The sequence below is a fragment of the Sus scrofa genome, chromosome 2 (assembly GCF_054392235.1).
Source record: "Sus scrofa isolate SSC_HxYL_T2T_F1_AM1 chromosome 2, Sscrofa_HxYL_maternal_Yorkshire_Landrace_v2.0, whole genome shotgun sequence".
NCBI lineage: Eukaryota > Metazoa > Chordata > Mammalia > Artiodactyla > Suidae > Sus > Sus scrofa.
The window spans coordinates 72,219,246-72,229,295 of record NC_139384.1 but is presented as its reverse complement, the minus strand read 5'-3'; the positions used below and the strand labels follow the sequence as shown (position 1 = coordinate 72,229,295).

At 38.1% G+C, this 10,050-nt stretch overlaps 1 pseudogene; it reads left to right on the top strand.

The window, feature by feature from the left end:
- Positions 1–5,303: 5,303 nt before the first annotated feature.
- Positions 5,304–6,223, top strand: LOC100511069 (olfactory receptor-like protein OLF4; annotated as a pseudogene).
- Positions 6,224–10,050: the final 3,827 nt, after the last annotated feature.

Here is a 10,050-nt window from a genome sequence, read left to right as displayed (position 1 = left end):
TTATAGCAGAAATTGACACAACAATAAAAATCAACCATATTTTAATGCAAATAAAGTACACATATTTTTTAAAAAAAGAATTTTCCATAACCTCTGAAATAAGGAAATATTCCCACAAAATTAATAAAAAGACAGCTTTTGGTTCAGAATACTTAAAACTATCTACAACTAACTATATCACAGGATCACAACCCTACTACTCAAAGACCAGAACCTCCAGCATCAATGTCACCCAGGAGCTTGTTAGAAATAAAGAATCCCTGGGCCCACCAGGACCTGCTGAATTAGTCTTCATTTGTAGTAGGATTGTTATTGATTTGTAGGTACACTGAGGTTAAAGAAGAGCTGATCTATGAGATGTTTCCTACTCTTTAATGTTGAAATTTGGGGCAGGATTATATTATCATGAGGTTGCTTTCTATGGATTTTAGATATTTAGCAGCATCATTTCAGACACTGACAAACATCCCAGGGGAAAAATCATTTCTGGTTGAGAAATACTGGCCTAGAGTTTGAAAACTAGAAGCACCCTGATAGATTAAGGCCCATAACATAAGGCCATAGCAGGTCAGCTATTAACTTTGACCAGATCAATAAACCACTCCAAGCCCCATTTCTGGTATTGAGAACAGAGTTCTTCAATGTATTTCCTCATAAAGACATTTGTAAATATTAAATCAGTCCCTATAAGGTGCTAAGCTCAAGTTTAAGTATTTTTTTAAAAATCTAAATATATGCCTTAGCATTAAAAACATTTTGTAATGAAGGACTAAATGGCAGCTCTGAACTAGAGATGTAAGCATGGAATTCCTAAATGTTATGGGAAAAGTGTCATGGAGACAATAGGTGTAGTGCCCAAGGTTTATTAAGGAAAAAAACTCATTTCTCCTCCCTTGTTGAAAGGAAGAGAAATTTTCTGGAGATTTCAGAGTTTGGATTGTCACAAGTCAAAGGTTTGAAGATACAATAAACCTAATCCATACAGATTCCTCAGTTAGACTTTGAGAAAACTCTAACTCAGAGTTGAGACAAGGTGCTGGGATATTTAGAAATCTTCATGAAATCTGCATGGGAGACAATTTCATGGAGAAGTGGGGAAAAAATTGGATTCTCTTGACTTCAACCCTGGTCCCTTGTGAAGAGAGAATCATTAGGAAATTTTCCTTCCTTCCAGACAGTTCTCCACAGGGGAATTATGTGCTTAGAGGTTGTAATAACAAGAGGAAAATGTGCCTAATGAACAGATATAGAGAGCTATAAATAGCTCCATGTCTGCCTTTCTCCATGTGTGTAGTCTTGGGCTGGAAGGGCCTTTTTTTTTTTTCTTTCTTTGTTTCAAGCCCTAACTCTGGCTAGGGGACTGATGCTTCACTCCTTCCTGCTGTCTTGTCTTGGAATAAGGCTTTAGTCTCCATCATCAGCCATCTGGGGAAGAATTCAGACTCCCATCAGTGGCCTTTATCTCATAATTTCCATCCAGGTGAGTCCAGTAACCCAGATGACCATGTGTGAGAAGATCAGAGAGGCCAATTCAACTCAGTCCAGAGACAAGAGATCACTGTGTTTGCTTGTTTGCTTGATTAATTAAAGTATTATATCAGTGGCTACATAATATTCACAGTGTGGCTGTACTACTCACACTGTTGATAGTATTTCATAGTCTATCTTTTAAATTGCTATTATATCAATGATAGAAAAATATGTTGAGATTTTAAGTTTAAATTGTGGTTCAGATCGGGGGGATTTTCTCCCAGAAGCCACAAAGCAATGTTCAGGGACATTTGACTGTCATACTGGAGAGGAGTGGGTGGAGGCCAGACATGAACTAAACATCTTGCAAGGCACAGGACAGACCATCAAGAGAGAATGGTGTAGCTCAGAATGTCAGTAGCGCTGAGACTGAGAAAACTTAAGAGAAAGAATGTCTCTATCATAATTTTGATAGCTGTCTTTGGGTTGTTTCCCAAACTTGTAAGACTTTATTTTTCTGGTGACAAAATTAAGAATGCTCTTCTTGCTACCAGTTTAAAAATGTGAAGCCCAATCAGTGTGTCCGCTCTTTACATTTATTTCTCAGTTTGATGGGTGTGAAGGACATTTCTTGTTTTCTTAAACTCTTTTTCAGTTTCAGCAAATTTTACATATTTGATCACCATTTTGATTTGCTTATTATAAGTATTATTATTATAAGCCCCTGTATTATTTGCCAATTTTCCACAATTATAAACATTTCAAAAATTTCTACAGATTATTGTTTCTTATTTGAGTTTTGGAGGATATTTTTATATAAAATATTACATATTTATTTTATTTAAATATATTTATCTTCCTACTTCTGAGCTTCTTGCTTTATTGGAGAGGGTCTTGCAACTTGTAAATTATATATGTAGTTTTCTAGATGTCCATCTGAAATGTACTGGTTACTCTTTCACTGACCTACTACCTCTGTTCTTTTGGGTAAGCTGGGTAACCGAGGAAACCAATTTCATATTCTTTTGGGTAAATACCCATCTATGCCAGATTTTACTTAACAATCCAAATTTTTCCAACTAAAAGGAAACACAAATATGCCATGTGGTAAACATTCATAACTACTGAGACCTAACTCCTGATCATTCCATAAAAAAATAATGGAACATCTGAAATGTGTCAGAAGTTTCTAGGTACATTACATATGATATTCTCTTCTGTCAAGGTCTTTGCTGAATTAAATATTAACCCATGTTGATATCATTATTTTTATGTTATATCATGTTTCAGTTAGTGTTGGTTCTTTAGTCAATTTTGCTCACTAGTTTTTTTTAATTGCTCATTTTTATCTGCTTTAATTTTCCTTTAGTCTCATTTTATAACTTTTCATACTCTTAGATGTGTTTCTATACAAGAGCACATATAGCCCCATAGTTTTGTGAAGAGTACAAAAGTAAACAGAACAGGTGAGGTCCCTGACATTTTGGTTCATACAAACTAACAATGAGAACAGAATACAGTGAGATAGATGTGCTCTGACCATGTTTTCAGGCACAATCATATGAGAAAACGAGTATAAGAATACAGAATTGTCACAGTGTGGGAAGGATTGATAGAACATGGTCCTGGGATGACTTTGCATGTCATATGAAGTCCAGAATCTGGATTAGAGTGAGCCCATCATGTTTATCAAAAAAGAGATCCGGAGTTCCCGTCGTGGTGCAGTGGTTAATGAATCCGACTAGGAACCATGAGGTTGTGGGTTCGGTCCCTGCCCTTGCTCAGTGGGTTAACGATCCGGCGTTGCCGTGAGCTGTGGTGTAGGTTGCAGACGGGGCTCAGATCCCGCGTTGCTGTGGCTCTGGCGTAGGCCGGTGGCTACAGCTCCGATTGGACCCCTAGCCTGGGAACCTCCATATGCCGTGGGAGCGGCCCAAGAAATAGCAACAGCAACAGCAACAACAACAACAACAACAACAAAAAAGACAAAAAAAAAAAAAAAAAAAAAGAGATCCAAGGAATCCCCTGGTGGCACAGCAGCTTAAGGATCTGGCATTGTCACTGCTGAGGTTTAAGTTAGATCCCTGGCCTGGGAACTTCCACATGCCACAGGTGCAGCCAAAAAAGAAAAAAAGAGAGTGAGAGAGATAAAAACCCAAAGCCCAAGAACAGCAAAGGCAAGATTCTACAGAGGAAAAGTGAGAAAGGAACTAATTATATCCCCTATCTGACCATATAAAAAAGGAACTGATCATATAATTATGGGATAGACAGGAAAAACAAGTCTTCTGTTGCTTGATACTAAAAGTACCCACTTTGAGTGATACTTTATATGTTTTATTTTGTGAAGTGTTGGTTAGCCCCTTTGCTTATTTTATCCTTGATATACAATATGTAAGATGTTTGCCACCACAAAGATATCACTACTTTTGTCTTTTGGGCGAATTAATTTTTGTTCTCATTATTTTTGCTGGGCATCAAGGGAATGTAATCAGGGTTGGAATGTTGCCAGGAATAACGAAAATTTGTCCTCTTCATAGCGTCTTAGGGACCACCTGAGCTTGTTGGATCTTTTTCCTCCTCATCATTATCTCCTTCTCTCTTTCTCTCTCACAGTCTCTCTCTCCCTCTTTCTCTCTCTCCCCATCTCTCCCTCTCCCACTTTCTCTCTTTCTCCCTCTCCCTCTCTCTTTCACCCACTCTCTCTCTTTTATTGAACAGATATTTTATGTTTGCTTAAACACAAAAAAAATGGCCATCTCAGTATAAGGCTCCAGGTTTTTTTGTCCATGAGAAGCTTAAGAATTGGAATTTCTGTGAACTATTTTTGCAGTGTACAAAGGAAAGATCATTGATGAGACCAACTTGGGTTTAGACATTCTTAGTGTAAACAATAAGACTACGGCTGAGAAAGACATGGAAATAACACAATGCAGGAGGCGCAGTGCACTCTGTGTGTGTGTTGATTACTTGTAGGGGCATAAGCAGTCATAAGAACAGAGATATCAGGTCTCACATATTCCAGGGTGACTCTTAGAATTCTGGAACCAGAACTCAATCAAAGTCTTAATCAGTATCAATTCTTGGGACCTTTTTACAATAAGATTAATAAAGTGCAATATGTAGTATGAAATAGGAAGTCCCTGTGTCCTGGGGTTTCAGCAGTAGCAGAAAGGCCATTTCCATCCTCAATTTGTGTGACACCATCTCTCATCACTTTCTCATGTTCTATCACCTTGCAACACCTGCTTCACTTTTTTGACTTGAACATTGAAAATGACCATCTTCCTTGCACTGGACATTACCTCTGCTGGGAACACACTACCTCACATAATCCTGCATCTCCCTCCCTCTTTTACTTGAGGTCAATGTTGAAATGTCACCTTGGCTGCAGATAGCATTGCAAATATCCATGAAAAACGGAAGCCATAGTCACCCTCTCCTTTATACCAGCTCACCTTTTCTACATACCTGTCACCATCTGAAATGCTATGAATTCATTATTTGCTTGTATTTTCTTTCTCCCTGTTTTGCTCTTCAGCAGTCTACACTCATTGCCTAGACATTGGTATCATGGTCAAATCTCAATTTTATTCCTAAATACATGAAAAATGTCTAACAAAATCAAAAGAATACATCACCCTTTAGGGAAAGAGTTGATAGGGACAAAAATTCTATATTGGTGGTGTCATGGAGGACCATATTCATATGTAAAATATTTTGTTTAATGACTACAAAATATAGGTTGCAATATTTCAAATGTGTGAGTAAATCAGGCGGCTGTGAAAATTTGTCATGTCACTTTTCTCTTTTCTGGAAGTCACCTTCACTACATGGAACTATGCAATGATACACAAATTTGAGAATTTCTACTTCTGGGGTTTTCAGAAGATCCAGAATTGCAGCCCATCATATTTGGGATTTTCCTCTCCATGTACCTGATCACTGTGTTTGGAAACCTGCTCATCATCCTGGCTATCAGCTCAGACTCCCACCTCCATACACCTATGTACTTTTTTCTATCCAACCTGTCCTTTGTAGACATCTGTTTCACTTCCACCACCATCCCAATGATGCTGTGGAACATCCAGACCCAGAGCAAAGCTATAACCTATGAAGGCTGCATCACACAGATTTATTTTCTCATCCTCTTTGCAGTGTTGGACATCTTTCTCCTGACTGTGATGGCCTATGACCGCTTTGTGGCCATCTGCCACCCCCTACACTACACAGTCATCATGAACCCTCGGCTCTGTGGACTGCTGGTCCTGATGTCATGGATCATAAATATATTAAATTCCTTATTACAAAGCTTGATGATGTTGTGACTTTCCTTCTGCACAAACTTTGAAATCCCCCACTTTTTCTGTGAACTCAATCATATGGTCCAACTTGCCTGTTCTGACCCCTTTCTTAATACCATAGTGATGTATTTTGCAGCTGTCCTGCTGGGGGGTGGTTTCTTTGCTGGTATCATTTACTCTTACTCTAAAATAGTTTCCTCCATACGTAGAATCTCATCAGCTCAGGGCAAGTATAAAGCCTTTTCCACCTGTGCATCTCACCTCTCAGTTGTCTCCTTATTTTATTGCACGATGTTAGGAGTGTACCTTAGCTCTGCTGCTACTCAAGCTCGACAGCCTCAGTGATGTACACTGTCATCACACCCATGCTGAACCCTTTCATCTACAGTCTAAGGAATAAAGACATGAAGAGAGCTCTGAAAGCATTCTTTGTGAAGGGAACTGTATAAGGGTCAAAGGTCCTAAAATTGAAGATTCTCCTGTTATTGAAATGTTCAAAGCCTCAAGTCAGAAATTGTCAATTTCTTTTTCTTTTTTATGGCTACACCCATAGCATATACAAGTTCCTAGGCTATGGATCAAATTAAGCTGCAGCTATCAGCCTACGCTACAGCCATAGCAACACCAGATCCCAGCTGCATCTGCAGGCTTTGCCATAGCTGTGGTGACGCTGGATCTTTAATCCACTGATCAAGGCCAGGGATTGGATGGAAGCTGTGTCCTTGAGGAAATTACATTGGGTTCTTATCCCACTAAGTCACAAAGGGAATTCGCCAAGTTTTAACTTTTTAAATCAAACTATGGATGTAAAACTTGCTCTTTTTAGACAAATAAATTCTTGGACTTTCCATTTCTTTGACTGCAACTTCTCTATTAAATTTATGTAACTCACTTTATTAAACTCTCTGCTCTTTCTGACATCCAACAGCTTTTTCCTTGTTTTACTCCTACTTTCCCAAATTTATTTCAACAATGTATTAGAAATATTTGGGTTATTTATTTATTTTTGCTTTGTAGGGCCACACCCATGGCACATGGTGGTTCCCAGGCTACAGGTCTAATCAGAGCCATGGCTGCCAGTGTACACCACAGCCACAGCAACACAGGATCCAAGCCATGTCTGCGACCCACACCACAGCTCACAGCAATGCTGGATTGTCAACCCACTGAGTGAGGCCAGGGATCAACCTGCAACCTCATGGTTGCTAGTTGGTTTCATTTCTGCTGCACCACAAAAGGAACTCCAATATTAGAAAGTTTGGAAACTCCTATTTACCTAATAAGACAACATGGGTATGGATTTTTTTAAGTGACATATGTCATAGCAAATATTTTTCTTTTGTTTTTCTAAAAGAAGTGTCTTGAGTTGTACTAATCCTATCAAAACCCTAAGGCAACTTATACATTTTATAACAGAGGAAAATCAAAGATACTATTTTCACTTTTATACTCAATATTCATTTGTGTATCACTATCTTCTCTTTCTTATAATTTAGACTGTCACATACTACTGTGACTTGTAGCAGATAATTGTTTTTTATTCCCCTCGTTAAGATCCTGTTCTTAGTGTCCGCAATGCCTACCACAGCCACTGTCAAAATGATTATCAGTTACATGTCTGCAAGAGAAGTCCTCATTGAGATCCAAGTCTGTTTGTTTGTTTGTTTATTTTTGTCTTTTTGCCATTTCTTGGGCCACTCCCTCAGCACATGGAGCTTCCCAGGTTAGGGGTCTAATCGGAGCTGTAGCTGCTGGCCTACACCAGAGCCACAGCAACTTGGGATCCGAGACCTACACCACAGTTCATGGCAACGCTGGATCCTTAACCCACTGAGCAAGGCCAGGGATCGAACCCGCAACCTCATGGTTCCTAGTCGGATTCATTAACCTCTGTGCCACTATGGGAACTCCAAGACCCAAGTTTTAATAATAGATTGACCTGGAGTTCCCATTGTGTCTCAGGGGGTTACAAACCCAGCTAGATTCAATGACGATGCAGGTTTGATCCTTGGTTGGCCTCACTCAGTGGGTTAAGGATCTGGCATTGCCCTGAGCTGTGATGTAAGTCACAGATGTGGCTTGGATCTCATGTTGCTATGGCTATGGCACAGGCTGGCAGCTGCAGCTCTGATTTGCCCCCTAGCCTGGGAACTTCCATACACCCCGGGTACAGCCCTACAAGCCAAAAAAAAAATGTAGATTGACCTAAAATGACCTTAGAATCACAGGCGACTTTCAACATGAAGAAGCAAAATTATAATCCATACACTGTAGTACTACACTAAATATTTATTTTCCATGCTGTGTATTTACTCATTGGAATGTGGAGAATTGGCGTGCAGGCATACGGGGAATTTTACACATATTAGTGAAAATTGGCATTTTTACATTTTTTTATTGAATTATCTTCCTATTTATGCTTGTAAACTTCCATGCAACCTGTATGATTTCTTTCAACCTGTCTGATTCTTTTCATTGCTCTAATGGAAATATATTCTGCCTTCTACATTTTGTCATAACTGCAAGAGGGGTGGTGAATGATCATTATCATTATCCCCTGTTATATTTTCTGTTATGCTCAGGATTCCATTCATCTTTTATGATCAAAAAATGACTCAAAAGAAATCTTGAATAATATTCCATTGTGTATATGTGCCGCATCTTCTTTTTCCTTTCCTCTGTCTATGGACATTTAGGTTGTTTCTATGTCTCGGCTATTGTTACCTGTACTAGGATGAACATTGGGGTTGCATGTATCTTTTCAAATTATGGCTTCATCTGAATATATACACAATAGTTTGGAATAATCTATATGAGAAAAAAAGAATAGATATATTATATGTATAACTGATTCACTTTGCTGTACATATGAAGGTAATATAGCATTGTAAGTCAAATATACTCCAATAAAATTTTTAAAAATAATAAAACTTAAAAAGACAATTCTTATATTCCTATACAACCATATGAATCAGAGTCACCAGCTTCATTTTTTTTCTGCACAAATATACCAGTCATTTCAACCTCTTCTGGTTACTTGGAAATGTACTCCAATGAGAGATTTCAAATTACAGTTGTCTGAACTATTACAGAGTAACCATGAAAGCTATCTCCAAATATAGGAACAAATGCCTAGAATAATCAGCAGCAATTATTATTGCCTTATTCTGTTCACTTTAATTATTGTATCAATTAGCTATTGCTGCATAACAGGTCATCCTAAAATAAAATGATTTAATATGATACCTTTATTGCCAAATGAGACTATAAGATATGGAGTTGTTCTGAGCACCACTGATCTCTGAATGAATGTATTATACTCAGTTCTGAGTTTCCACATTGCTTTTCTTTTTTATATTACCAAATATTAAGACTTTTAATAAAGCTAAAGAAATGAATTATTAGAAAATTAGCAGTATATAATAAAACTGTACATACATGCACAGTCTCTGACCTAGTAATTTCACCCCCAGTATGTCCAAACAAAAATGCATAGATATTTAGCAGAAATTTATACTAGATCATTGAAAGCAGTACTCTTCATAGCAGCTCTAGACTGACTATTCAAATGCCTATCAACATTGTGATCTTTGCAGGATGGAATTCCATACAGCAATAAGAACGAACAATTTACAAAAAAAGACAACCCTACAGATGCATTTCACAAACATAATCTACATTGCTTTTCTAAGGCTCATCCATGCTGTGTGTGGCACAGTGCCCTTCTCATTTGATCCAATATGAGCAGTTTACTCTATACCTAGTTTATCTTCTATTTTACAGGAAAAGAATGACAAGTATGAATTACTATAATTTACTTCTACTATTTCTATATCCATAAATGACACTTTTGGAGTTCCCGTTGTGGCTCAGCATAGTGTCCATGAGGATGCAAGTTCAATCCCTGGCCTTACTCACTAGGTTAGGTTCCCATGTTGCCACAAACTACAGCATAGGTCACAGATGTGGCTCAGATCTGGAGATGCTATGGCTGTGGCATAGGCCTAGCAGCAGCAGCTCTGATTTGACCCCTAGCATGGGAACTTCCATATGCCACAGGTACAGCCTTAAAAAAGAATAAATAAATAAATAACAATTTCATTTCTACCCAAGTAGAAGGGATTATATCCTATCATTGCTCATTGTGAATCAGCTACTTATGCTCTAAATTCTGCTTTGATCCATGCATCCTTAGATTTCTAAGTGATTTATTGGAAAATAATTTCATATTACAAACTGCACAGTTTGAAATGACAAAGAAAATGAATCTTGGAGG